The sequence below is a fragment of the Lampetra fluviatilis genome, chromosome 7 (genome assembly GCF_964198595.1).
Source record: "Lampetra fluviatilis chromosome 7, kcLamFluv1.1, whole genome shotgun sequence".
Lineage (NCBI taxonomy): Eukaryota > Metazoa > Chordata > Hyperoartia > Petromyzontiformes > Petromyzontidae > Lampetra > Lampetra fluviatilis.
Window position 1 is genome coordinate 5,477,406 of NC_136281.1, and position 21,803 is coordinate 5,499,208.

The window sequence follows — 21,803 nt, forward strand, 5'->3', positions numbered from 1 at the left end:
TCAAGGACCAGGCCTCAGATATCTCGCGCCCTAATGTTGTTAAGCGGCGGCCTGGAATCAAACTCAAGTGGCCGGGTTCGAAGTTGTGCTAACCGCTGCACCACTGCTCCGCAAACTCCACTTACTCAACATGTTGTATATATTCGTCCATCCCTGCATGTTAAGACTGAATCACAAGACTTTTCAGAAAGGCCTTGCTGCATTGGGATGTTTAACCAATTCATTTAATTATTATTTTGCTTCGTGTCGGAGGAAACCAAAGTGCCCTGCAGAGAAACCCCACGCACAACGAGGGGACAACACTAAAAGCTCCACAACATGGACTGTTAAACTAAAACATTTTATTTTAATTTTGCCAGGCAAGGCGCACTGAGTTATACACCTCTTTTTCAGAAACGACCTGGCCTCAAATGAGAGCTCAACAAAGTGGCTTATCGTGTGGAAATATATATCAGCCAAATACTCCAAACACATGCTGCTAAATGTGGAGGGGAAAAATCGGAGGCCCCGGAGAAAAATCCACACGACGACGGGGAGAGAGAGAGAGACAAGCAAACTCCAAATGTGCAGGTGTCTGTGTCTGGATTGAACCCACGACCTCCTGTGTATCGGACGAGGCGGTTAATATCTCGCCACCGTGGCACACAGGGCGCGTTCGCGAACCCACTTTGCTGTAACTGGCATCTCGTGACCACCTCGCAAGCCCAGCGAATATGCAGCAGCAGCAGCAGCAGCCTCACTGAAATATCCACGCGATCCATCTACCCACCCCACGCCTTGCAGAGCGGTGGTTCATGAGCGCGCTGCTGCCGCTGCTTGCGACGAGACACGGCGCGCTGCCCCCGGGGCTCGTGGCTTGTTTGTGGGCAGGTGGAATGCGGCGAGGTGCTCTGTCTGAGCTCCTCCATTCTCCACATTCCGAGTCTCCCAACCCTCAACTCTCCCCCCCCCCGCCACCACCACAAATCTTCTTCGACGGCCCCCCCTAAGAGCCGGGCGAAAGCGCGAGACATAATGCGTGCGTGACGCGCCCCATACGTCTCGTCTCATCCTCTCGTCTCATCTCGTAGCGTCTCTCCCCCTGTCCCCGTCTCCGTCCGCGTCTCCACCTGTTCCTGTCACCCCCCCCCCCCTCGCGTCTCCCACTGTCTGCGTCTCCCTCCCCGACTCCCCGTGTCCCCGTCTCGCACTGTCTCCCGCATCACACGGTGTGTATGCTGTGCGGTGGTCGGTTGCTTGAGACGTCTCACGTGACACATGCCCTCGGTGTGCAATGTAGATCAGTGTGGACCCAATGGCTTGTATGCGCCTGGCCACAGGTGTCGACTCTGAAGAGGCTCATTGGGGGGCACTCGGTGTGGGTGTAAAGCGGGGGCTGTGGGCGGTGAGGAGCGGTGGTGCAGTGGTTAGCGCACTGCGCTACGAGTCCGGCTGACCCGAGTTCGATTCACCGCTCGCGACCAACACCGATGACGATTACCTGAACCCGTTCCTGGGCCTCCGATAGGTCGACCTGGGTGCCTCGTACATGCGAGTGTGTAAACGTCTGCGTTGGGAAGACAAAGGCGGACCGTGCGTGCGGCTGTTAGCCCGCTATCCGCCGACCTTCTCGTGCGCCGTGCCGGCCTTCGTAGGTGCGACACTCGGCCCCGCACAGTCTGTTTAAACGGCTCGGCGGAAAGTGCGGTCGAATGTTCCGTTTGGTAATCGTGGCACGTGCGTCGCGAGTGGTGGCGATTGCATCTCCGGTGACTCCACTCACATCCCCCCCCCAACGCACCCACCCCGCTCGCTGCTCGGGCCGCAGACGGCGCTGTCGTCGTGTGCGAGGGGACCGCGACAGCGGCGACCCCCGCCGACTGCGAACGTCGAGAGGGTCGCTGGCCACGCATCGCTCCACGGCGCGTTGCGGCGACGCGGCTTCGCCTGCCCGCGGTGGTGCGGCTACAGCTGCGATACAAATAGAAACCCGCCTTGATTTCAACCGGGAGATGAAACACAACGCGGTGGCTAGGTCGATGTTGACTATCTCGCCTGGTGCGCAGGAGATCGTGGGTTCGATCCCGATCCCTGACGCCTGCTGTTGTGTATTTGGAGTTTGCGTGTCTCTCTCTCTCCCCGTGGTCGCGTGGATTTTTCTTCGGGTCCTCTGGTTTTTTTACTCCCACATTTTGAATCGACATCACGCCTTGGGAGTACAGAATGTGGCTTCTGCTATAAATGTCCACACGATGATAAGCCACTTGGCTGAGCTACCATTTGTGGTCAGGTCGCTTCTGAAAAAGACCCATATCGCTCAGTGGGCCTTACCTGGTCAAGTAAAAATAGTTTATAGTTTACCTGCAAGGGCGGCCTGGGTTGAAGAATCATTTGCTATCGAGAAGAAGGCCATAAACCCGAAACGTCGCCGATTACATATTTGACGAATGTGTTGAGTTTTTTTTAGCTCAGTGGGCCTTACCTGGTCAAGTAAAATAGTTTATAGTTTACCTGCAGACACGTGGAACGTTGTCTGTTGTGCAAGGGCGGCCTGGGTTGAAGAATCATTTGCTATCGGGGAAAGGGACATAAACCCGAAACGTCGCCGATTATATATTTGACGAATGTGTAGAGTTTTTTTTGGAGGGAGGGGGGTTGAATAAAGTAATTCCAAGAACAGTGGATACTTTGAAAAGTTTTTAAATGCAATAAACTAAGACTAAATGTAACGATAATTTCATCATGTCTCGTGGAAACTTTTGTAACCGGCCGTACAGACTATGGCGTGTAACCATTTATTGTTCGGCGTTTCGTTCGATGAATCTTCACAATTCTGGTCACTGGCGATTGCTTTTCTATTCTCCTTTTACGCCCTCGTTTATAGGGCCGAGAATTTTAATCAGCATCTGGTTGTTTGTCGATTTATCCTGAAGGAATCCGATGAGCTACAAAGCTCGTTTTGACAGACGTCCAGTCGTTGGCACGGGGTCAGCACGTTACATAATTCAGTCCACGACCCCGATGCGCACCACTCATCCCCTCCACCTCTTCGCCTGTGGCGCCCATTGCACGAGCACTCTCCAGTCTGCAGAAGAATGATTATTTTGGTGGAAACTTTCCGGTCCGATGGTATAATCCATCGCGGCGTTTAACACGCAATTTGCGTAAATGATTTAATAATTGAATTACACGCGCGCATTGGCCGTTGCAACATTCCGGGAGGGGTAAAGAATCGATGCTCATTGAATAATCGATGTGAAGTGGGCCTCTTGGATATGCCACTCCAAACAATTAATCTCATCCCGAGGGCCTTTGTTTTCCCGGCTTCCACGCGCACCATGCGCCCTCTCAGTGCACCATTATCACGCAAACCGCTCACCCACCCACCAAATCACTCACCCACATGCTAAATGACCCACCCACCCACTCGCCCGTCCATTCATTCTCTCACCCACTCCACCCACCGCCCTCAGCCCCCCCCCCTCTCTCTCTCTCTCAGCGTCTTTGTGCCACTTGGCAAAGTGACAGCGCCGTGCGTGAATCCACTCAGCAGTAGATCAGCGCTTGGGATTAGCCAAAGGCGAGCCGTGACAACAAAAAATGGGAGTAGAGCCCCCCCCGCGTGAAAGGCCACGTCTGGCAGAGCGTCTGCCGAGCAGCAGACAAATGAGATGAGAGAGAGAGCGAAAGAGCGAAAGAGCGAGCGAGCGAGCGCGGACTTGAATGTTTCTCCAAAGAAGACAAATGCGAATGGACGCTGAAGGCGGCCTCGCCGTTCGCGTCGCTTTGTGCGCGGGCCACAATGCGCGCCGCGCGGCTCTGGGAATCTCCCCGAAGATGTCGGAGAGGCACGCGGGGAACGAGCGGGAGGGACCGGGGAGAGGGAGCGGCGGTCTCCGTCTCTATCAAGAGTCGCTCTCTCGCTCTCTCTCTTCTCTGCCTGGCAAAGACGGAGAGGGGAGGGGGCCGTGGAGCTGTGACGCCAAAAATGACAGGCGAGCAAACATTGAAAAGGCCAAACTTGGAGATTGAGGTGGGGTGGAGAGGGGGGGCGGAACGCACGGACCACCCCGCCTCGAGGACTGCACCGAACCCTGACCACGCTATCACTAACCATAACCACACTTTCCCTAACCCTAACCACATTATCACTAACACTAACCACACTATCCCTAATCCTGACCACACTATGCCTAACACTAACCACACTATACCTAGCCACACTAACTACACTAACACTAACCATAACCACACTAACCACACTAACACTAACCACACTGTCACTCACACTAACCACACTAACCATAACCACACTATCACTAACCACACTATCACTAACCACACTATCCCTAACCATAACCACACTATCACTAACCATAATCACACTCGTCAAATCCCTAACGACACTAGCCATGTTCCTAACCCCATCAACCAACCAGACACGCCAGTCTGCATGTAATATGTTTTACATAATGCGCGTGAAATTCCGTGAATTTGCAATTCGTGCAGTTGACATGCGAATGGAAATGACGAAGCTAACGCGGCGCACGTGCTCGAGAAACAAAAGCGCGAGAACATCCGAACGAGACGCCCCAGACAAGAACGAGGCTAATGAGAATGGATGTTTTAATCGATTTGTCGAATCGCCCGCATCTCAACCCGGCCGTCCGGAAAACGAGCAGAGACCCGTGCGTCTCACGATCGAGCCGTTTGGTTCGTGGGAATTCCTCTAATTTCACTAACCAAATGCGTGTGAAAATCCCACTAATTCCACTAACCAAATGCGTGTGGAAATCCCACTAATTCCACTAACCGAACGGCGAGGGAGCAAGTAAACGCACCACCACACCAACTGCGGACTTCCCGAGACACACACACACACGGCGCACCCACCCACCCCCACTGACGCACGCGTACGAGGTGAACGCTCGAAGCTCCGCGCAGATGAATTTAAGAATCCATTGCTGCACCGCCACTTCAGTGACACACCTCCCAGCCAGAGCGAACAACACGTGTCCATTCCCAAGTGAACAACACGTGTTCATTCCCAAGTGTACATCACGTGTTCATTTCCAAGTGTACAACACGTGTCCATTCCCAAGCGTACATCACGTGTCCATTCCCAAGTGTACATCACGTGTCCATTCCCAAGTGTACATCACGTGACCATTCCCAAGCGTACATCACGTGTCCATTCCCAAGTGTACAACACGTGTCCATTCGCAAGTGAACATCACGTGACCATTCCCAAGTATACATCACGTGTCCATTCCCAAGTGTACATCACGTGACCATTCTCAAGTGTACATCACGTGTCCATTCCTAAGTGAACAACACGTGTCCATTCCCAAGTGTACAACACGTGTCCATTCCCAAGTGTACATCACGTGTCCATTCCCAAGTGTACAACACGTGTCCATTCCCAAGTGTACATCACGTGTCCATTCCCAAGTGTACAACACGTGTCCATTCCCCAGCGCACTTTCTGCCCTCCCCCCGAGAAACGGAGGCGAGAGGGCAGGAGGGGGAGTGGGTTAGGGGGGTTTGGTGTGGTAGAGGTGGCGGCAGGTGTTGGAGATCCAACCTGCTGGATTGGCACACGGCGAGCGAGTCGGCGAACGGGCGGGTGAGTAGGTGAGGGAGCGGTGAGTAGGTGAGGGAGCGGTGAGTAGGCGAGGGAGCGGTGAGTAGGTGAGGGAGCGGTGGTGAGTAGGCGAGGGAGCGGTGAGTAGGTGAGGGAGCGGTGAGTAGGTGAGGGAGCGGTGAGTAGGTGAGGGAGCGGGGAGTAGGTGAGGGAGCGGTGAGTAGGCGAGGGAGCGGTGAGTAGGTGAGGGAGCGGTGAGTAGGTGAGGGAGCGGGGAGTAGGTGAGGGAGCGGTGAGTAGGTGAGGGAGCGGGGAGTAGGTGAGGCAGCGGTGAGTAGGTGAGGGAGCGGTGAGTAGGTGAGGGAGCGGTGAGTAGGTGAGGGAGCGGTGAGTAGGTGAGGGAGCGGGGAGTAGGTGAGGGAGCGGTGAGTAGGTGAGGGAGCGGGGAGTAGGTGAGGCAGCGGTGAGTAGGTGAGGGACCGGTGAGTAGGTGAGGGAGCGGTGAGTAGGTGAGGGAGCGGTGAGTAGGCGAGGGAGCGGTGAGTAGGTGAGGGAGTGGGGAGTAGGTGAGGGAGCGGTGAGTAGGTGAGGGAGCGGTGAGTAGGTGAGGGAGCGGGGAGTAGGTGAGGGAGCGGTGAGTAGGTGAGGGAGCGGTGAGTAGGTGAGGGAGCGGGGAGTAGGCGAGGGAGCGGGGAGTAGGTGAGGGAGCGGTGAGTAGGTGAGGGAGCGGTGAGTAGGTGAGGGAGCGGGGAGTAGGTGAGGGAGCGGTGAGTAGGTGAGGGAGCGGGGAGTAGATGAGGGAGCGGGGAGTAGGCGAGGGAGCGGGGAATAGGTGAGGGAGCGGTGAGTAGGTGAGGGAGCGGTGAGTAGGCGAGGGAGCGGGGAGTAGGTGAGGGAGCGGTGAGTTGGTGAGGGAGCGGTGAGTAGGTGAGGGAGCGGTGAATAGGCGAGGGAGCGGTGAGTAGGTGAGGAAGCGGTGAGTAGGTGAGGGAGCGGTGAGTAGGCGAGGGAGCGGTGAGTAGGCGAGGGAGCGGTGAGTAGGTGAGGGAGCGGGGAGTAGGTGAGGGAGCGGTGAGTAGGTGGGGGAGCGGTGAGTAGGTGGGGGAGCGGTGAGTAGGTGAGGGAGCGGTGAGTAGGTGAGGGAGCGGTGAGTAGGTGGGGAGCGGTGAGTAGGTGGGGAGCGGTGAGTAGGTGGGGAGCGGTGAATAGGTGAGGGAGCGGTGAGTAGGTGAGGGAGCGGTGAGTAGGTGGGGAGCGGTGAGTAGGTGAGGGAGCGGTGAGTAGGTGAGGGAGCGGTGAGTAGGTGAGGGAGCGGTGAGTTGGTGAGGGAGCGGTGAGTAGGTGAGGGAGCGGTGAGTAGGCGAGGGAGCGGTGAGTAGGTGGGGAGCGGTGAGTAGGTGAGGGAGCGGTGAGTAGGTGGGGAGCGGTGAGTAGGTGAGGGAGCGGTGAGTTGGTGAGGGAGCGGTGAGTAGGTGAGGGAGCGGTGAGTAGGCGAGGGAGCGGTGAGTAGGTGGGGAGCGGTGAGTAGGTGAGGGAGCGGTGAGTAGGTGAGGGAGCAGTGAGTTGGTGAGGGAGCGGTGAGTAGGTGAGGGAGCGGTGAGTAGGCGAGGGAGCGGTGAGTAGGTGGGGAGCGGTGAGTAGGTGAGGGAGCGGTGAGTAGGTGGGGGAGCGGTGAGAAGGTGAGGGAGCGGTGAGTAGGTGGGGGAGCGGTGAGTAGGTGAGGGAGCGGAGAGTTGGTGAGGGAGCGGTGAGAAGGTGAGGGAGCGGTGAGAAAGTCAGGGAGCGGTGAGTAGGTGAGGGAGCGGTGAGAAAGTCAGGGAGCGGTGAGTAGGTGAGGGAGCGGTGAGTAGGTGAAGGAGCGGTGAGTAGGTGAGGGAGCGGTGCGTTGGTGAGGGAGCGGTGAGTAGGCGAGGGAGCGGTGAGTAGGTGGGGAGCGGTGAGTAGGTGAGGGAGCGGTGAGTAGGCGAGGGAGCGGTGAGTAGGTGGGGAGCGGTGAGTAGGTGAGGGAGCGGTGAGTAGGTGAGGGAGCGGTGAGTAGGTGGGGAGCGGTGAGTAGGTGAGGGAGCGGTGAGTAGGTGTGGAGCGGTGAGTAGGTGAGGGAGCGGTGAGTAGGTGTGGAGCGGTGAGTAGGTGAGGGAGCGGTGAGTAGGTGAGGGAGCGGTGAGTAGGTGAGGGAGCGGTGAATAGGTGAGGGAGCGGGGAGTAGGTGAGGGAGCGGTGAGTAGGTGAGGGAGCGGGGAGTAGGTGATGGAGCGGTGAGTAGGTGAGGGAGCGGTGAGTAGGTGAGGGAGCGGGGAGTAGGTGAGGGAGCGGTGAGTAGGTGAGGGAGCGGGGAGTAGGTGAGGGAGCGGTGAGTAGGTGAGGGAGCGGTGAGTAGGTGAGGGAGCGGTGAGTTGGTGAGGGAGCGGTGAGTAGGTGAGGGAGCGGGGAGTAGGTGAGGGAGCGGTGAGTAGGTGAGGGAGCGATGAGTTGGTGAGGGAGCGGTGAGTAGGTGAGGGAGCGGTGAGTTGGTGAGGGAGCGGGGAGTAGGTGAGGGAGCGGTGAGTAGGTGAGGGAGCGGGGAGTAGGTGAGGGAGCGGTGAGTAGTGAGGGAGCGGGGAGTAGGTGAGGGAGCGGGGAGTAGGTGAGGGAGCGGGGAGTAGGTGAGGGAGCGGTGAGTAGGTGAGGGAGCGGGGAGTAGGTGAGGGAGCGGGGAGTAGGTGAAGGAGCGGTGAGTTGGTGAGGGAGCGGTGAGTAGGCGAGGGAGCGGTGAGTAGGTGAGGGAGCGGGGAGTAGGTGAGGGAGCGGTGAGTAGGTGAGGGAGCGGTGAGTTGGTGAGGGAGCGGTGAGTAGGCGAGGGAGCGGTGAGTAGGCGAGGGAGCGGTGAGTAGGTGGGGAGCGGTGAGTAGGTGAGGGAGCGGTGAGTAGGTGAGGGAGCGGTGAGTAGGTGAGGGAGCGGTGAGTAGGTGGGGAGCGGTGAGTAGGTGGGGAGCGGTGAATAGGTGAGGGAGCGGTGAGTAGGTGAGGGAGCGGTGAGTAGGTGGGGAGCGGTGAGTAGGTGAGGGAGCGGTGAGTAGGTGAGGGAGCGGTGAGTAGGTGAGGGAGTGGTGAGTTGGTGAGGGAGCGGTGAGTAGGTGAGGGAGCGGTGAGTAGGCGAGGGAGTGGTGAGTAGGTGGGGAGCGGTGAGTAGGTGAAGGAGCGGTGAGTAGGTGGGGAGCGGTGAGTAGGTGAGGGAGCGGTGAGTTGGTGAGGGAACGGTGAGTAGGTGAGGGAGCGGTGAGTAGGCGAGGGAGCGGTGAGTAGGTGGGGAGCGGTGAGTAGGTGAGGGAGCGGTGAGTAGGTGAGGGAGCAGTGAGTTGGTGAGGGAGCGGTGAGTAGGTGAGGGAGCGGTGAGTAGGCGAGGGAGCGGTGAGTAGGTGGGGAGCGGTGAGTAGGTGAGGGAGCGGTGAGTAGGTGAGGGAGCAGTGAGTTGGTGAGGGAGCGGTGAGTAGGTGAGGGAGCGGTGAGTAGGCGAGGGAGCGGTGAGTAGGTGGGGAGCGGTGAGTAGGTGAGGGAGCGGTGAGTAGGTGGGGGAGCGGTGAGAAGGTGAGGGAGCGGTGAGTAGGTGGGGGAGCGGTGAGTAGGTGAGGGAGCGGTGAGTAGGTGAGGGAGCGGTGAGTAGGTGAGGGAGCGGTGAGTAGGTGGGGGAGCGGTGAGTAGGTGGGGAGCGGTGAGTAGGTGAGGGAGCGGTGAGTAGGTGAGGGAGCGGTGAGTAGGCGAGGGAGCGGTGAGTAGGTGAGGGAGCGGTGAGTAGGCGAGGGAGCGGTGAGTAGGTGGGGAGCGGTGAGTAGGTGAGGGAGCGGTGAGTAGGTGAGGGAGCGGTGAGTAGGTGAGGGAGCGGTGAGTAGGTGAGGGAGCGGTGAGTAGGCGAGGGAGCGGTGAGTAGGTGGGGAGCGGTGAGTAGGTGAGGGAGCGGTGAGTAGGTGGGGGAGCGGTGAGAAGGTGAGGGAGCGGTGAGTAGGTGGGGGAGCGGTGAGTAGGTGAGGGAGCGGTGAGTAGGTGAGGGAGCGGTGAGTAGGTCAAGGAGCGGTGAGTAGGTGAGGGAGCAGTGAGTAGGTGAGGGAGCGGTGAGTAGGTGGGGGAGCGGTGAGAAGGTGAGGGAGCGGTGAGTAGGTCAGGGAGCGGTGAGTAGGTGAAGGAGCAGTGAGTAGGTGGGGGAGCGGTGAGTAGGTGAGGGAGGGGGAGTAGGTGAGGGAGCGGGGAGTAGGTGAGGGAGCGGGGAGTAGGTGAGGGAGCGGTGAGTAGGTGAGGGAGCGGTGAGTAGGTGAGGGAGCGGTGAGTTGGTGAGGGAGCGGTGAATAGGTGAGGGAGCGGTGAGTAGGTGAGGGAGCGGTGAGTAGGTGAGGGAGCGGTGAGTAGGTGAGGGAGCGGGGAGTAGGTTAGGGAGTGGTGAGTAGGTGAGGGAGCGGTGAGTAGGTGAGGGAGCGGTGAGTAGGTGAGGGAGCGGTGAGTAGGTGAGGGAGCGGTGAGTTGGTGAGGGAGCGGTGAGTAGGTGAGGGAGCGGTGAGTAGGTGAGGGAGCGGTGAGTTGGTGAGGGAGCGGTGAGTAGGTGAGGGAGCGGTGAGTAGGTGAGGGAGTGGTGAGTAGGTGAGGGAGCGGTGAGTAGGTGAGGGAGCGGTGAGTAGGTGAGGGAGCGGTGAGTAGGCGAGGGAGCGGTGAGTAGGTGGGGAGCGGTGAGTAGGTGAGGGAGCGGTGAGTAGGTGAGGGAGCGGTGAGTTGGTGAGGGAGCGGTGAGTAGGTGATGGAGCGGTTAGTAGGTGAGGGAGTGGTGAGTAGGTGAGGGAGCGGTGAGTAGGTGAGGGAGCGGTGAGTAGGTGAGGGAGCGGGGAGGTGAGGGAGCGGTGAGTAGGTGAGGGAGCGGTGAGTAGGCGAGGGAGTGGTGAGTAGGTGGGGAGCGGTGAGTAGGTGAGGGAGCGGTGAGTAGGTGAGGGAGCGGTGAGTAGGTGAGGGAGCGGTGAGTTGGTGAGGGAGCGGTGAGTAGGTGAGGGAGCGGTGAGTAGGCGAGGGAGTGGTGAGTAGGTGGGGAGCGGTGAGTAGGTGAGGGAGCGGTGAGTAGGTGAGGGAGCGGTGAGTTGGTGAGGGAGCGGTGAGTAGGTGAGGGAGCGGTGAGTAGGCGAGAGAGCGGTGAGTAGGTGGGGAGCGGTGAGTAGGTGAGGGAGCGGTGAGTAGGTGGGGAGCGGTGAGTAGGTGAGGGAGCGGTGAGTTGGTGAGGGAGCGGTGAGTAGGTGAGGGAGCGGTGAGTAGGCGAGGGAGCGGTGAGTAGGTGGGGAGCGGTGAGTAGGTGAGGGAGCGGTGAGTAGGTGAGGGAGCGGTGAGTTGGTGAGGGAGCGGTGAGTAGGTGAGGGAGCGGTGAGTAGGCGAGGGAGCGGTGCGTAGGTGGGGAGCGTTGAGTAGGTGAGGAAGCGGTGAGTAGGTGAGGGAGCGGTGAGTAGGTGAGGGAGCGGTGAGTTGGTGAGGGAGCGGTGAGTAGGCGAGGGAGCGGTGAGTAGGTGGGGAGCGGTGAGTAGGTGAGGGAGCGGTGAGTAGACGAGGGAGCGGTGAGTAGGTGGGGAGCGGTAAGTAGGTGAGGGAGCGGTGAGTAGGTGAGGGAGCGGGGAGTAGGTGAGGGAGTGGTGAGTAGGTGAGGGAGCGGTGAGTAGGTGAGGGAGCGGTGAGTAGGTGAGGGAGCGGTGAGTAGGTGGGGAGCGGTGAGTAGGTGAGGGAGCGGTGAGTAGGTGAGGGAGCGGTGAGTTGGTGAGGGAGCGGTGAGTAGGTGATGGAGCGGTGAGTAGGTGAGGGAGTGGTGAGTAGGTGAGGGAGCGGTGAGTAGGTGAGGGAGCGGTGAGTAGGTGAGGGAGTGGGGAGGTGAGGGAGCGGTGAGAAGGTGAGGGAGCGGTGAGTAGGCGAGGGAGTGGTGCGTAGGTGGGGAGCGGTGAGTAGGTGAAGGAGCGGTGAGTAGGTGAGGGAGCGGTGAGTAGGTGAGGGAGCGGTGAGTTGGTGAGGGAGCGGTGAGTAGGTGAGGGAGCGGTGAGTAGGCGAGGGAGTGGTGAGTAGGTGGGGAGCGGTGAGTAGGTGAGGGAGCGGTGAGTAGGTGAGGGAGCGGTGAGTTGGTGAGGGAGCGGTGAGTAGGTGAGGGAGCGGTGAGTAGGCGAGGGAGCGGTGAGTAGGTGGGGAGCGGTGAGTAGGTGAGGGAGCGGTGAGTAGGTGGGGAGCGGTGAGTAGGTGAGGGAGCGGTGAGTTGGTGAGGGAGCGGTGAGTAGGTGAGGGAGCGGTGAGTAGGCGAGGGAGCGGTGAGTAGGTGGGGAGCGGTGAGTAGGTGAGGGAGCGGTGAGTAGGTGAGGGAGCGGTGAGTTGGTGAGGGAGCGGTGAGTAGGCGAGGGAGCGGTGAGTAGGCGAGGGAGCGGTGCGTAGGTGGGGAGCGTTGAGTAGGTGAGGGAGCGGTGAGTAGGTGAGGGAGCGGTGAGTAGGTGAGGGAGCGGTGAGTTGGTGAGGGAGCGGTGAGTAGGCGAGGGAGTGGTGAGTAGGTGGGGAGCGGTGAGTAGGTGAGGGAGCGGTGAGTAGGCCAGGGAGCGGTGAGTAGGTGGGGAGTGGTGAGTAGGTGAGGGAGCGGTGAGTAGGTGAGGGAGCGGTGAGTAGGTGGGGAGCGGTGAGTAGGTGGGGAGCGGTGAATAGGTGAGGGAGCGGTGAGTAGGTGAGGGAGCGGTGAGTAGGTGTGGAGCGGTGAGTAGGTGAGGGAGCGGTGAGTAGGTGAGGGAGCGGTGAGTAGGTGAGGGAGCGGTGAATAGGTGAGGGAGCGGGGAGTAGGTGAGGGAGCGGTGAGTAGGTGAGGGAGCGGGAAGTAGGTGAGGGAGCGGTGAGTAGGTGAGGGAGCGGTGAGTAGGTGAGGGAGCGGGGAGTAGGTGAGGGAGCGGTGAGTAGGTGAGGGAGCGGGGAGTAGGTGAGGGAGCGGTGAGTAGGTGAGGGAGCGGGGAGTAGGTGAGGGAGCGGGGAGTAGGTGAGGGAGCGGTGAGTAGGTGAGGGAGCGGGGAGTAGGTGAGGGAGCGGTGAGTAGGTGAGGGAGCGGTGAGTAGGTGAGGGAGCGGGGAGTAGGTGAGGGAGCGGTGAGTAGGTGAGGGAGCGGGGAGAAGGTGAGGGAGCGGGGAGTAGGTGAGGGAGCGGTGAGTAGGTGAGGGAGCGGGGAGTAGGTGAGGGAGCGGTGAGTAGGTGAGGGAGCGGTGAGTAGGTGAGGGAGTGGTGAGTAGGTGAGGGAGCGGGGAGTAGGTGGGGAGCGGTGAGTAGGTGAGGGAGCGGTGAGTAGGTGGGGAGCGGTGAGTAGGTGAGGGAGCGGTGTGTAGGTGAGGGAGCGGGGAGTAGGTGAGGGAGCGGTGAGTAGGTGAGGGAGCGGGGAGTAGGTGAGGGAGCGGTGAGTAGGTGAGGGAGCGGTGAGTAGGTGAGGGAGCGGTGAGTAGGTGAGGGAGCGGTGAGTAGGTGAGGGATCGGGGAGTAGGTGAGGGAGCGGTGAGTAGGTGAGGGAGCGGTGAGTAGGTGAGGGAGCGGGGAGTAGGTGAGGGAGCGGTGAGTAGGTGAGGGAGCGGTGAGTAGGTGAGGGAGTGGTGAGTAGGTGAGGGAGCGGGGAGTAGGTGGGGAGCGGTGAGTAGGTGAGGGAGCGGTGAGTAGGTGGGGGAGCGGTGAGTAGGTGAGGGAGCGGTGAGTAGGTGGGGGAGCGGTGAGTAGGTGGGGGAGCGGTGAGTAGGTGAGGGAGCGGTGAGTAGGTGGGGGAGCGGTGAGTAGGTGAGGGAGCGGGGAGTAGGTGAGGGAGCGGGGAGTAGGTGAGGGAGCGGGGAGTAGGTGAGGGAGCGGGGAGTAGGTGAGGGAGTGGTGAGTAGGTGAGGGAGCGGGGAGTAGGTGAGGGAGCGGGGAGTAGGTGAGGGAGTGGTGAGTAGGTGAGGGAGCGGGGAGTAGGTGAGGGAGCGGTGAGTAGGTGAGGGAGCGGTGAGTAGGTGAGGGAGTGGTGAGTAGGTGAGGGAGCGGGGAGTAGGTGAGGGAGCGGGGAGTAGGTGAGGGAGCGGGGAGTAGGTGAGGGAGCGGGGAGTAGGTGAGGGAGTGGTGAGTAGGTGAGGGAGCGGGGAGTAGGTGAGGGAGCGGTGAGTAGGTGAGGGAGCGGTGAGTAGGTGAGGGAGTGGTGAGTAGGTGAGGGAGCGGGGAGTAGGTGAGGGAGCGGTGAGTAGGTGAGGGAGTGGTGAGTAGGTGAGGGAGCGGGGAGTAGGTGAGGGAGCGGGGAGTAGGTGAGAGAGCGGTGAGTAGGTGAGGGAGCGGTGAGTAGGTGAGGGAGTGGTGAGTAGGTGAGGGAGCGGGGAGTAGGTGAGGGAGCGGGGAGTAGGTGAGGGAGCGGTGAGTAGGTGAGGGAGCGGGGAGTAGGTGAGGGAGCGGGGAGTAGGTGAGGGAGCGTTGAGTAGGTGAGGGAGCGGTGAGTAGGTGAGGGAGCGGGGAGTAGGTGAGGGAGCGGGGAGTAGGTGAGGGAGCGGTGAGTAGGTGAGGGAGCGGGGAGTAGGTGAGGGAGCGGGGAGTAGGTGAGGGAGCGGTGAGTAGGTGAGGGAGCGGGGAGTAGGTGAGGGAGCGGGGAGTAGGTGAGGGAGCGGGGAGTAGGTGAGGGAGCGGTGAGTAGGTGAGGGAGCGGGGAGTAGGTGAGGGTGCGGGGAGTAGGTGAGGGAGCGGGGAGTAGGTGAGGGAGCGGGGAGTAGGTGAGGGAGTGGTGAGTAGGTGAGGGAGCGGGGAGTAGGTGAGGGAGCGGTGAGTAGGTGAGGGAGCGGTGAGTAGGTGAGGGAGTGGTGAGTAGGTGAGGGAGCGGGGAGTAGGTGAGGGAGCGGGGAGTAGGTGAGGGAGCGGGGAGTAGGTGAGGGAGCGGGGAGTAGGTGAGGGAGTGGTGAGTAGGTGAGGGAGCGGGGAGTAGGTGAGGGAGCGGTGAGTAGGTGAGGGAGCGGTGAGTAGGTGAGGGAGTGGTGAGTAGGTGAGGGAGCGGGGAGTAGGTGAGGGAGCGGTGAGTAGGTGAGGGAGTGGTGAGTAGGTGAGGGAGCGGGGAGTAGGTGAGGGAGCGGGGAGTAGGTGAGAGAGCGGTGAGTAGGTGAGGGAGCGGTGAGTAGGTGAGGGAGTGGTGAGTAGGTGAGGGAGCGGGGAGTAGGTGAGGGAGCGGGGAGTAGGTGAGGGAGCGGTGAGTAGGTGAGGGAGCGGGGAGTAGGTGAGGGAGCGGGGAGTAGGTGAGGGAGCGTTGAGTAGGTGAGGGAGCGGTGAGTAGGTGAGGGAGCGGGGAGTAGGTGAGGGAGCGGGGAGTAGGTGAGGGAGCGGTGAGTAGGTGAGGGAGCGGGGAGTAGGTGAGGGAGCGGGGAGTAGGTGAGGGAGCGGTGAGTAGGTGAGGGAGCGGGGAGTAGGTGAGGGAGCGGGGAGTAGGTGAGGGAGCGGGGAGTAGGTGAGGGAGCGGTGAGTAGGTGAGGGAGCGGGGAGTAGGTGAGGGTGCGGGGAGTAGGTGAGGGAGCGGGGAGTAGGTGAGGGAGCGGGGAGTAGGTGAGGGAGCGGGGAGTAGGTGAGGGAGCGGTGAGTAGGTGAGGGAGCGGTGAGTAGGTGAGGGAGCGGGGAGTAGGTGAGGGAGCGGGGAGTAGGTGAGGGAGCGGTGAGTAGGTGAGGGAGCGGTGAGTAGGTGAGGGAGCGGGGAGTAGGTGAGGGAGCGGGGAGTAGGTGAGGGAGCGGTGAGTAGGTGAGGGAGCGGGGAGTAGGTGAGGGAGCGGTGAGTAGGTGAGGGAGCGGGGAGTAGGTGAGGGAGCGGGGAGTAGGTGAGGGAGCGGTGAGTAGGTGAGGGAGCGGTGAGTAGGTGAGGCAGCGGGGAGTAGGTGAGGGAGCGGGGAGTAGGTGAGGGAGCGGTGAGTAGGTGAGGGAGCGGGGAGTAGGTGAGGGAGCGGGGAGTAGGTGAGGGAGCGGGGAGTAGGTGAGGGAGCGGGGAGTAGGTGAGGGAGCGGTGAGTAGGTGAGGGAGCGGGGAGTAGGTGAGGGAGCGGGGAGTAGGTGAGGGAGCGGGGAGTAGGTGAGGGAGCGGGGAGTAGGTGAGGGAGCGGTGAGTAGGTGAGGGAGCGGTGAGTAGGTGAGGGAGCGGGGAGTAGGTGAGGGAGCGGGGAGTAGGTGAGGGAGCGGTGAGTAGGTGAGGGAGCGGTGAGTAGGTGAGGGAGCGGGGAGTAGGTGAGGGAGCGGTGAGTAGGTGAGGGAGCGGTGAGTAGGTGAGGGAGCGGGGAGTAGGTGAGGGAGCGGTGAGTAGGTGAGGGAGCGGTGAGTAGGTGAGGGAGCGGGGAGTAGGTGAGGGAGCAGGGAGTAGGTGAGGGAGCGGTGAGTAGGTGAGGGAGCGGTGAGTAGGTGAGGGAGCGGGGAGTAGGTGAGGGAGCGGTGAGTAGGTGAGGGAGCGGGGAGTAGGTGAGGGAGCGGTGAGTAGGTGAGGGAGCGGGGAGTAGGTGAGGGAGCGGTGAGTAGGTGAGGGAGCGGTGAGTAGGTGAGGGAGCGGGGAGTAGGTGAGGGAGCGGGGAGTAGGTGAGGGAGCGGGGAGTAGGTGAGGGAGCGGGGAGTAGGTGAGGGAGCGGGGAGTAGGTGAGGGAGCGGGGAGTAGGTGAGGGAGCGGGGAGTAGGTGAGGGAGCGGGGAGTAGGTGAGGGAGCGGTGAGTAGGTGAGGGAGCGGTGAGTAGGTGAGGGAGCGGGGAGTAGGTGAGGGAGCAGGGAGTAGGTGAGGGAGCGGTGAGTAGGTGAGGGAGCGGTGAGTAGGTGAGGGAGCGGGGAGTAGGTGAGGGAGCGGTGAGTAGGTGGGGGAGCGGTGAGTAGGTGAGGGAACCGGCGCGAGTGTTTCCCCCACCACTGTTTGAATGTCACGTGGCCGCTGCTTCCCTGCAAGGCGCCGCACCCCGGCACCCCTCCCCGCCACTCGACTCCCTCGGGGCGTTCGCCCCCCCCTCACTCCCCTACCCCCCCCTCACTCCCCTACCCCCCCCCACTCCGCAGCGCGCATAGCGAGGGGGGTGTGGAGGGGTGAGCGAGTGGCGGGCGGGGGGCGGGGCTGGGGGGGTGTGAGGAGAGGAACGTGACGCAAACGGCGACGGTTGCCACGCGCGGTCCCGGTGAGACGGAGCTCTCCGTCGTCAGGGGGTGCTGAGCCCCCTCCTTGGCCGCACAGGTGACCGGTGACGTCATCCCCCGTGGCCGCACAGGTGACGGGTGACGTCACCCCCCGTGGCAGCACAGGTGACGGGTGACGTCACCCCCCGTGGCCGCGCAGGTGACGGGTGACGTCATCCCCCGTGGCCGCACAGGTGACGGGTGACGTCATCTCCCGTAGCCGCACAGGTGACGGGTGACGTCATCCCCCGTGGCCGCACAGGTGACGAGTGACGTCATCCCCCGTGGCCGCACAGGTGACGGGTGACGTCATCCCCCGTGGCCGCACAGGTGACTAGTGACGTCATCCCCCGTGGCCGCACAGGTGACGGGTGACGTCATCCCCCGTGTGCCGTTCTCCGACTCAAGGTGGTGCGCTGCTCGCTGCTCGCTGAAGCGGCCTTCTCCTCCTGACATCGGTGGCACGGTTTGAGCATCACGTTGGAATGTGTCATGAAGGCTGGTTGGGTGGGGAGGGGGGCGAGCGGTGGCGCAGTGGTTGACGCACTGCGCGACAAACCCAGGCCACCAGGGTTCGATTCCCGGTCACGGCTAACATCAGTGGCGAGTGGCATCTGAGCCGGTCCTGGCACGCCCTCGCGGCCGCTCGCTGTGCTGAGAAACTGTGGCCAGGAATTTCGGTGACAGAAATGATTTTTGCAGCAGTAGTAGCGTCTCGAGCGCCAGCAGCAACAACAGCAGCAGCAGCAGCAGAAACAGCAACAACAGCAGCAGCAGCAGTAGCAGCAGCAACAGCAGCAGGCGTAGCAGCAGCAGAAACAGCAACAACAGCAGCAGCAGTAGCAGCAGCAACAGCAGCAGGCGTAGCAGCAGCAGAAACAGCAACATCGACAGCTGCTGCAACAGCAGCAGCAGCAGCAACATCGATAGCATCAGCAGCAGGCGTAGCAGCAGCAGCGGTAGCAGCAATTTGCGTAGATAGCATCAGCAGTAGTAGAGCAGTAGCAGAAACAGCAGCAGGCGTAGCAGCAGGAACAGTAGCGGTCGCAACAATTTGCAGCGCTTTGGCACTGGCCCAGCCGTGCCCGCACGACGCTCAGGGTCTCCTCGTGTTTGGCCGCTGCCCAATGCGGGAGACACTTTCTGCGACCCTCGCCAGCCCGGGCTTGCCCCCACATCTATCCGGCTCCGCTCACGAGGAGGGGTGACAGGTCCTGACGGGACATTGACGCGAGGAGCCGGGCAGGCACGCACAGAGAGAGAGAGAAGGGGGCGGTGGGGGTGGTCGTGACAGCCCGAGGCGAGAGGGAGGAGGCGCGTTTGGGGATGGGAGCTCAGAATGTGCGTCAGGATTCTTTCTACTGAAGGAATCCGATTAGCTGTGATGCTCTTTATCAAGGGTGTCCAGGAGGGGCTGCTCAGACATCATGGGTGGGTAGTGGGCGGGGGGGAGACTGGGGTTGAGTTGATTGTGGTCTCTCCCCCCACCTCCTCCAACACTTCAAACAAATACAATCTGACTTGGTTCTTTCGGTAAAGTCGCGTAGATAGAAAATTTAAATTATAAGAAATTAAATGAATATGTTATTTTATTATTTGTATTTATAAAAAATAAAAATGTTATTTTATTATTTTTAATTTCTATCTACGTGACTTTACCGAAAGAACCAAGCATACGAATTCCCGCAGTCACGAAAGTTTTAAGTCAAAATAAAAACAATCTGTGTCCTTTTTTTTTAGCCCAAATTTATTCAATTGCGCAATCGGCGTCACGTGACGAGCCACATAATCCATCGGGAAGTCACGCGCGCGTGTCCCATTGTTGTTGTTGTGACGGCGGTGGCACGCGGAGAGCACAGATCGTCGTCACCATCACCCCGATGACGTAAATACACAACATGTCATCATCATCATCATAGCAATCGGTAATCAATTATTAAGGGCGTCGTAACTTATCGATTCAATAATACATTTTACACGACAGTGTTATCGCCGTCGTCTCTTCGTCAATCGAATTACAGTCGCGATTCGATCAAATAATCGAGCATTTTTTTTACATTGCGGCGAATGTAGCGGCCGCTAGTGGCTGAAGAGCCCACGTGAACGCATTACAACCAGGTGTATAGTGCATGAATTGATACTGGTAGGAACCTCCTGGTTACACCAGCCCACAGGGGATTATTGTGCCCGTCCGTCGTGAATCCAAAAATGGGAGGGGTGGGGCTGGGTGGAGAGGGTGTGAGGGTCGCTAGCCCCCGAGATCCCTCCCTCGGTACCCCTAACGGCCGGGTTAACCTCATTACTCGCCCCCTCGCTGCTAGGCGAACCGCTGCTGGGTTCTTCACCCCTGGGGTGAGAGCCGTCGCTCCAGGATTCCCCTCCCCCGCGGGTCCGCGTAGTAGGCATGTTTAATTACGTACGCGCACACCCACACACAGCTCTGCGCGGCACTCACTCAACCCTGACCACTCACGCTAGGATCGCGCACCTGTAGTACACACGTCGTGAACGTGCGCGCACACACGCATACAGCTCCACACGCGATACCCACTCTTGCGCCGCTCTGCGCCGCGCTCGCCGCTCACGTTATGATCGCGCACCTGGGGTACGCCGATTACGCACGCCGCGAGCTTACGCATACACAGTACCACACGCGTTCACACTTATAACACGAGATCACACGAGGCCACGATCAGCTATTAATTATTTATTGTCTGCTACGTGGGACTGGTTGTTGAGTCAGTATGAATCGACTAGGCTGCCTACTCTACTAGCCCGGAACCTATTCCCTATTTATCGTTCACGAAACACTTTTACCTCCTTACTCACGGTTTGAGGCACTCGACGTTCCGTGGGTTTTCCTCGCTGCTTGCCTCGACACGTCGCACGGACGTCCGGAGGGCAGAGCTGGGGCAGTCCTGGACGTTGGCTTCTCGGAGCAAGAGAGCGATTTCCCCTTTGCGCTCCCCATTTACCCTCCCTACCTCAAAGGGAATGCGACTCTGGACAATAGGCTCGCGACCCTCTCGCATGCGCACCGCCGTTCCGGGCGCTTTTGATATGCTACTTAATGCTCAACCTGCGCGGCGCAAATTCCAATCAATCCCTTTCTCACGCAGGCCCCCCCCCATTATCGCAGTTTATGCGGCGGCGTCCGTCACAAAGGTGCGCCGTGGGAATTTGTGCACGGCTCCCCGCGTGACCCCGCTCTCCCGATTACTCATACTAACAGCCTTATCCTTTAACTCCCCTAACAATGGTGCCTGCGTGCCCGCGCGTAATTATGCGTCCCTCCGCTCCCTGTGCGGGGGTGCCTGATTATGCAATTCAGATGCGCTGCGTGTTTTCTAATGATGCTCCTCCATCACAATGCTTATTCCCTCTGCCTGCCCCGTCGATACTTGCGTGTGTGGGGTGTGTGAGATGCGTTTCACCCGCGGTGGCCGAGTGGCCCCTCGCTGCGACCTTGCAACCTTAAGGCCGGTCGCAGCGCCGCGGTGCAAAGTAGCGTCGGGGGAGGTCGTCCAATTCCCTGGTCGCCGGAAACCGTGAAAGTTTAATCCCGATAAGGGCTTCTCGGATAAAAACCGGTCGGCCAGGTGACCTCCCCACGGAGCTCTATGGGGGGGGGGGGGGGGGGAATGCGTGCGGGTGTGTTTATGTGAGGTGAGGTGAGGGGGACGCGGGGTCGGCTCCGTCGCTTGGTGGTGGCGAGGTCTTAGATGGGGCGCCTGCTGAACGGCTTCGTGGCGGCGGCATGACAAGGGGAGGGTGGGGAGGGGCTGGGTGGGGAGGGGCTGGGTGGGGAGAGTGGGGCTGGGTGGGGAGGGTGGGGCTGGGTGGGGGGTGGGAGGGGCGGGTGCTGGGTGGGGAGGGGCTGGTCACCCTGTGGTGCCCTTATAAAACTCAACGTTTAACCTACTCACGCCGGCTTGTGCCCGCCCTCACAGTAGGGCATATTTGCGGAATCCACCACGCCGGCGTTGACCCTGCCCATTGACCGAGCAACCCAACGTTCCTACCAGCTCCCTCTGCAGGAATGTGTTGAAGACAACCGTTGAAAAAACGTCGATTCTTACACGCGCGGTTCGAAACGGAATCGTCAGCGTAAGCAAGTCTCATTCTTACGCTGTGTGTGTCTCTCTCAGTGTGTCTCTGTGTGAGTCTCTCTCTGCTTGTGTGTCTATGTGTGTGTCTCTCTCCGTGTGTCTCTGTTATCTCTCTCTGCTTGTGTGTCTATGTGTGTGTCTCTCTCTGTGTGTCTCTGTGTTATCTCTCTCTGCTTGTCTGTCTATGTGTGTGTCTCTCTCCGTGTGTCTCTGTGTTATCTCTCTCTGCTTGTGTGTCTATGTGTGTGTCTCTCTCTGTGTGTCTCTGTGTTATCTCTCTCTGCTTGTCTGTCTATGTGTGTGTCTCTCTCCGTGTGTCTCTGTGTTATCTCTCTCTGCTTGTGTGTCTATGTGTGTGTCTCTCTCTGTGTGTCTCTGTGTTACCTCTCTCTGCTTGTGTGTCTGTCTGTGTGTCTCCGTGTCTGTGTTTTGTCTCTCTCAAATTGATCAATCTTTGGAAGAATGTAATCAACCAGATAGGGTGTTGACTGTTGTGTTAGCCGACTCTGTGTGTAATATTACATTATGTTTCGAAGTTTACTTGGTTTGTTTTCTCTTTCATTTGTATCTGATGATAATTACTTGTGTTGCAATCGAAACGTCGTATGCTATTTTTTTTTTTCTACGTGACTTTACCGAAAGAACCAAAGATGGATGTCTCATGCTGTTCAATTGAAGCGATGCGCCATCATTGCACCCGTAGTAAGTGTGCAGTTTTAACTGGAACCAACAAAGGTGGCACGAACAAGGAGTCGTTTGTTCCTGCCACGAAATACATTTGCAAGATCGCGAATGGATCGATTCAAAATCATTCCACCTCCTTTAGCAAACATCCCACTCAAAAAAAACCAGAGCAAATATTTACACGTTCTAAAGTTCTTCTAAATGTATTGATTTAGGACGCAATGAACGAGAAGGCTTAAATGTTTTTCTTCATTATTGGAGTGAGGAGCGCGATTTAATTTTCCTAAGACGTAAATAGCTACTGCACTTTTAAGGGCCTCGGAAAAGCTG